The sequence below is a fragment of the Littorina saxatilis genome, unplaced genomic scaffold, assembly GCF_037325665.1.
Source record: "Littorina saxatilis isolate snail1 unplaced genomic scaffold, US_GU_Lsax_2.0 scaffold_1543, whole genome shotgun sequence".
NCBI lineage: Eukaryota > Metazoa > Mollusca > Gastropoda > Littorinimorpha > Littorinidae > Littorina > Littorina saxatilis.
In genome coordinates this window covers 2,182-8,588 of record NW_027128649.1, presented here as the reverse complement: position 1 = coordinate 8,588, position 6,407 = coordinate 2,182, and the positions used below count along the sequence as shown (strand labels likewise).

At 43.0% G+C, this 6,407-nt stretch overlaps 1 long non-coding RNA gene across 1 annotated transcript; it reads right to left on the bottom strand.

Moving 5' to 3' along the window:
* Positions 1 to 1,545: 1,545 nt before the first annotated feature.
* On the bottom strand, positions 1,546 to 3,350 carry LOC138957003 (uncharacterized). The gene is made up of 3 exons (XR_011452904.1): positions 2,919 to 3,350; positions 2,372 to 2,469; positions 1,546 to 1,698 (listed from the first exon to the last, which is right to left on the bottom strand). It is a non-coding gene; the product is annotated as an uncharacterized lncRNA (long non-coding RNA).
* Between the last annotated feature and the right edge of the window lie 3,057 nt (positions 3,351 to 6,407).

The window sequence follows — 6,407 nt, the reverse complement described above, 5'->3', positions numbered from 1 at the left end:
GCTTTCTGCCAAATTATATCCCGACTTAAATCTTATTTTTTAAAATGGCAAAAAGCAGCATTGGACTTACTGCTTTCTGCCATATTATATCCTGGTCGATATATCTGGCTGAGAAAAGGGCATAGAGCAGCAAGTGGACTTACTGCTTTCTGCTAATTTATTATCTCCGAAAATTGAAAGTAAAAGAAAATACACGCAACACTGCTTTTGGAACTTTTTTTCAAATGTGACTTTACGTCCAATGATTTCGTGAATTTCTGAATGCACAAACAACTTCCTTGGTGAACAATCTTGTATTTTCTTTTGTGATTACCTGAGACAAATGTTCCCGTCTTCTGAAATTTCAACACATGCTCAAGTTAGTCTTTGTCTTGGTTCCTCGTTTTGCTTATCATTCTGTGGTCGCTCACTCATGATTAACTTTATTGTTAATCCGTTCTTGTGTCATTGATATCGTTTAAAAAGACCATTATTTTTAATACAAGTCTTGATACTCTCTTTTGATATTCACAAGACAAATATTGACTTGAACGCAAGTCTTTTAACATTAAAATAAAAATCTAAGAAAACGTTTACATACACACACGCATTTTATCTTGCTGCTTGTCTGTAACACACACACACACACACACACACACACACACTCACACACACACACACACACACACACACACACACACTTTTCTTTCCTTCTCACTGTCTTTCTCGCTTTCGTTTGCTAATAAGAATTAGAATCCAGGATCTGACAATAAGACGTTTTATTTATTGAGTTTGAGTCTTGACTAACGATTTACAAAGGACACAAAATTAAAGCAACAGCATGACAAAAATACCTAGTGTGTCAAGCCGCCATTATACCAGAATTAAGAATAGGTTATCGTGCAGTCTTGATTTCCAAAGTACATGAAATTAAAGCAACAGCATGACAAAAAGAACTGGTTTGACAAGCCGCCATTATACCAGAATTAACAATAGATAATCGTGCAGTCTTGATTTCCAAAGGACACAAAATTAAAGCAACAGCAAGACAAAAAGAAATGTTTTGACAAACCGCCATTATACCAGAGTTAACAATATTATCATGCAGTGTTGACTTTCAGCTGAAGTGTTCCACTTTTGAACAAAATTTGTTTAATTAGTCTTGAAAACTGTGTGATGAACTATATAAACATTTGTAGTTGTACACCATTTGCTACATTTGCTAGTAGAATTACATAGTAATTCACACACTGTCCACAAACATTGTATAGTTGAGTGTTCAACTAGCAAAACCACAAACCTGCAAACTATGATGTAGTATATTTATTTATCACCCCATCTACCCCAGTTACAGTCTACATCCCTTCTAAAACTATTCACTGACATTCTGCCATCCGACTGATGACAATTATCAACTACAGCCATTAACTGGATGCAGATTTTTTTCCATGAGCCTGTTTTGATAACTAACAAACAACATACAATCCCCCCCCCCCCCCCCTCCTCCCCCTCCTCGTCCCCACGTTCTGCATCTCTGCGCTCAGCATCTGTTATTGTCAAACTGAAAGTTGTCAGTATTACTCCTCTTCCTCTTCTTTGGCCCATACCCGTCGTATGCTGCTGGCATTTTTATTTGGGCAAGTTCCATTGTGGCCTCTTCTCCTGCAAGCCGAGGTGGTTGTATCTCGCAGTTGCAACCTGCCAGCAACGCTTACACATCTGTCAAATGGAAAAGGCAGCAAAAGTGAGACATTTTATTGACAAATCTCCTCCCCACCCTCCTTCACATCATCCTTTTCCTCTCCCGCGCACATCACCTACCCCCCCCCCCCCCCCCCCCCCCCCCGGGCTACTATAATGACAAACGATTACTGCTGCTGCTGCTGATACTAATACTACTGCAACTTTCTTTATTTGGTGTTTAAACGTCGTTTTCAACTATTCAAGGTTATATCGCGACGGGGAAAGGGGGGAGATGGGATAGAGCCACTTGTCAATTGTTTCTTGTTCACAAAAGCACTAATCAAAATTTGCTCCAGGGGCTTGCAACGTAGTACAATATATTACCTTACTGGGAGAATGCAAGTTTCCAGTACAAAGGACTTAACATTTCTTACATACTGCTTGACTAAAATCTTTACAAAAATTGACTATATTCTGTACAAGAAACACTTAACAAGGGTAAAAGGAGAAACAGAATCCGTTAGTCGCCTCTTACGACATGCTGGGGAGCATCGGGTAAATTCTTCCCCATAACCCGCGGGGGGCAATACTACTGCAACGAAAATGATGTAAAGATGTTGCTCGTTTTAAAATATACCTCTTCAGCCCGAGAAAAGAAAGGAATGAAAAAATGTTGCACGCTATTTTTGGCTGTGTCAGTGAAACATACCTTGTTTTGGGCCCTTGAACATAAAGGGTCAGTGGTGGCGAGTATCCCTCAGTGTGCTGCAGCTGTCGTCGCTGCCTGTCCCACTTCGACTCACATTTCTGTCAAATACAATAGGACATAATACTTATTCCGATGGTTGGAAGCACAAAGAGACCGGAGAACAATCCTTCAGTATAATGTCATACTGTTCCAGATCTAACACGCTGTCAGCGTTCAAGACCACAAGTCACTCATTCTAGATCAAAACAACTATCTCTTTGTATTAGAAACATGCTAAATGCATCCATAAATATCATGATGAAAATACGGAGCAGAAGTGAATAGTCAAGAAGTCACGGTAGAAGTAGCGTACAACAACACAACTATAATAAATGGGCATTTGAACTGTGTTGCTAGCTCCGTAATGCAAGTGCACATTAGAATACCCAAATCAGTCAGAAAATCAGTGTTGTCGTTGTAAATTCTCATACACCTATTGAGAGAGAGTCATTTCAGACCGGAACGCAAAACTGCCAACAACAAAAATGAAACAAACAAACCAACTTACTGTTGCTTCGGATAGTTGAACACGTCGGCAGCAGCTCTCATCGCCATTTTCCCCGACAAAGGCCAGGGAAATAATGATACAATAAGCTTAGTTCTGATTGGTTAACCGCAGTCAGGATTACAAAAGGGTGAACGCGATTGGCAAATGGACATAGAGCGCTAAACCATGCAAACTCGTTTTGAGGCTTGCAAGGAAGTAAGTCCAGTGCAAACCTGAAAACCAAAAGTCCCTGGACTTGCTTCCATTTGCCGATTTTTATCCTTTGATTAATTTTTTTTTAGTGGACTTACTTCTTCAAAAAGTCCATAAATATTGATCGCACATCTTAGAAATTTTGACACAAGATGCGCCTTTTTCCCCTCTGCATTATGATATGAAAATCTCATTTTTACCAAATTTGGACTTACTGCCTTCTGCCAATACACGGCAGAGCTGCTTTCGTGTCACTCGAGGCACCTGAATCGGTGTGTTAATCGACCTCTTAATTCCGCTCCGCAGACTAGTTTCAAAACAAGACCTGCTGCCCTTCATCTAAACAAGTCTACAAAACATTGGTTGACGAGTGTCAATAATTCAGTAACATTTAACTAAATTAGAGAGCCGGAGGGAGATATTGTGTTGTAAAATTGCTAGAACCTCCGCCAACAAGTTGCGTGGGTGGCTGGCAGGCCAATCTAATGTATTGCAAAAACTTAAGTCTCATTGGTGTACAACGTTACAGAAGATTGCAGCTTCTGATCATGGTCATGACTTGCAAAATATCCAAATGTGCTGCTATCGCGGGGCCCTTTTATGTCTTGTCTATTTGTTTTTTTGTCCCGTCTAAGAAACTGTTTGGGACATGATGTGGTGATTCGCTAAACCCTTTTATGCTGTTATTGTATTTTTAAATCGACGGAAATTTTGCGGCGTCTGCATGGACACAATTTTTACTCCAGTTCTTACTCTCATACTTTAATTGCTAACGTGGCTCACAAGAAACGCCAAACTAGCACATATGACTCAGTTTCCTTTTAATATTCGTATACTTTGTAGTTCTTTTGACATCGTCTTTAACCTTACATACTTATTTCCCCCAAAATTAATCCGTCAGAGTCACCCGACGGCGACGGATCGCTCCGTGGAATAATTGCTGATAAAAGAAGCACTCCGAACCCCGGAGAGTTTTATAACCCAGTGAAAGAGACTTGCGTGTCTCAACCGAGACGTTGTTGATAGATGACTATGCAGAGCTTGCCCGCGGACACCAAAAACGTTGGTAATACCTATCGCTTCATCAAATTAGCCGATCACTCATTGCCTCTTTGAGGGCCTAAAGTGGCCTGAGCGACGGAAGAGGGCCGCGGGGCGGGCGACGAAAACTCGCCTCGCAGACACCGTCATAATTGTCCATCCATTATGCTTCTCATCGTCTGCTGCCCTCCCTGCTAGGGACCAGAGACTGTGGAGAACACTCCTCTGGGACCACAGCCAAAGATCTTCTCCACAGCCTAGTCCATCATCACCGCCCGCTGTAGATTTCTCCCAGGACTGCCAGCTGTAGACAGTCCATAAACAGACTGACGTCTCACCGGTTCTGGGGGCAAGACTGTGCATAATGGCCTGGTCAAGTCTATCTAAACATCCTCAAAAACATGGCCGGGGACCCCTCGTCAGTCCTCGCCCACTTACACACGCAAACGACGTTCATCTTTACCACGGATTTCCATGGAGACGGTTTTCCGGATAGAAAGACTGAACTAAGAGGGAGGGGAAAAAATCTCCCGGGGCATGGAAACCGTCTGTGATCAGGAGACGGTCGGAAAGCAAAGCGAGGAGATGTGCGGAGGAGAAGAAATGAGAGGCAAATGAAAGCTTTGATTAATAAGCGGTCCTACTCCCAAAGATGCCTCATCGATCACGTTTGCGCGTGCGCGTGCACGATCCGGAAGTGACGTGTCAACAGGGGAGCGAACCTGAAGTCCGACATCTTGACTGAGGGTTGCTGGGTGATTTCTTTTTCAAGTGCGACAGTGTGCCTCGGTTGTCTGCCCTTACGGCTGTCACAAGCTAGTTTTTATCGAATTTCCCCTGCCCCACTGCGCGCTGTGATACTGAAATCAGACGTCTTGCCTAACAACGTAATTCAACGAGCCCGTGTTCAGTGGGTTCTGCATGCGTTCAGTCAAATTGGGTTGCTTCGCCGTTTTTGCTGAAATCTCTATTATCATCACAGAATATTATCAAATTATAGAGCAGCAGTGATGTTTCTGATTCCGCACTCTTGCTGGTGGCCCCTCGACGACCTCTCTAATCGGCCGTTCAAGTAATAGGTCTTTTTTCCCGAACAAATTATTTTTTTCTCCAACCCAGTAGCTTTTCGTTTGACAGAAGTAGGCTATCATATGACGGTTTCTCTTTCATCTTGAAGATGGGGAAGCGAAGACGGAAACGGAAATTCAATTTTGAATTAGTGCCTATCAATGTGAGAGGTGGAGAAGGAACAAGGAGCTGCTGACTTTTTCAAGCAGCGTCTCACAGCTAATCAGAGACATGTAACGACGTTCTGTGAGAAAGTGCGTTCCCATGGGTTGTCTGCACAGCAGACAGACGAGACGAATAACCGACTTCAAAACCGGGAGACGCTTGGAGGTACTTGGACATTTTGAAAATGATCAGTTTTATTCAGACACAGAACAGGTACAATTTAAAACAGAACGAAGCATATGGGGTTTGGGGAGAGATTGTCGTATACTTTTTGTTTTTTAAACGTCCTATCAAACTTACAAATTTGGTTAAGTAGCTACGACAAGAAACAGCACACTCTATGGTATTAGTGACAGCTAAAAACGCTTTTGCTGAGAGTGATTTTTAAAGGTATATTTGTGCTGTCGATCAACCATTTTGAACGTGCCAACTACCAGTTTCAATGCGATCCGACCAGACTGTAGCATTTTTTTTAAAGTCGGAAACAGCTGCACTTGACTCGACAGTCAAATTGGAACCAGAGCAGAATTTTTCTCTGACCCTGACGTGAAAACTAATTGCAAAGCGAAGGAGTAGAAAGCAGACAGAGCAGAATGGTGATGAGATGGAGAGAGGGTCGCGGAAGCCGAGACGCGACCGTGCATGTACAATCACAGGAAGATCCGGGTCCCCCGGTGACGTTTTACACATCAGCTGATGACGTTTACACATGAGAAGACAGGGGAGAGAAGACCTCTTCACGTCGCTCAGCAAAATGATTGTGTTTGCTGGCTAAAGGGGGACGGAGCCGCCAGTGAAACTCTTGTCGTTGTTTTTCTCTGGCAGTCCGGACCCTGTGGGACTCTCATTGAGGCACTGGCACCGCTCATGGAAATACAATCAGTCTGCAGGCTAATTGCAGAATGAGAAGCTAAACACAGGGAGAGAGAGAGAGAGAGAGAGAGAGAGGGGGGGGGGGGAGGGAGACAGAGAGAGAGAGATAGGGAGAGAGAGAGAGAGGGAGTCAGAGAGAGAGAAACAGAG